Here is a 578-nt window from a genome sequence, read left to right as displayed (position 1 = left end):
TTTCTCATGATGTACTCTGCATAGAAGTTAAATAAGCAGGGTGACAATATACAGCCTTGACATACTCCTTTTCCTCTTTGGAACCAGTCTGTTTTTCCATGTCCAGTTCTAACTGTTGCTTCCTGACCTGCATATACGTTGCTACCACATAATTCGGATAGGCTTTTAAAAAAATGACTTATATGTCAGTATTCACATTTCAACCTCAAATTCCTGTTCTTAGGACTGCAAGATCAAATATTTTGCTGTGAGATAATGATGATTATCAACAAATCATGAAAATGTTTCTGAGGCATGCATGTTTTCTTTTATTTATCCCAATATGAGTTCTTATAGGAAAACACCAAAGTATGGAGTTTCACTTAAGTGCAAATAGATTTTTTTTTTTTACCATCTTCAGAGCTACAAAAATGATTCACTGATTCCTATTTAATAGATATGACATGATAGTATATAGTGTAGAAAGAATGACCTTCAAATTCTCTCAGCAACGGGATTCAGTGTACTTCCCTAGGCAAGTACTGGAAGCTTTTCTTTAGATACATGTATGTGTGTGTGCTAGTCTCTCAGGTGTGTCC

The sequence above is a fragment of the Bison bison genome, unplaced genomic scaffold (genome assembly GCF_000754665.1).
Source record: "Bison bison bison isolate TAMUID 2011002044 unplaced genomic scaffold, Bison_UMD1.0 scf7180017864494, whole genome shotgun sequence".
In the NCBI taxonomy this organism is placed as follows: Eukaryota; Metazoa; Chordata; class Mammalia; order Artiodactyla; family Bovidae; genus Bison; species Bison bison.
This window is presented reverse-complemented; position numbering follows the sequence as displayed.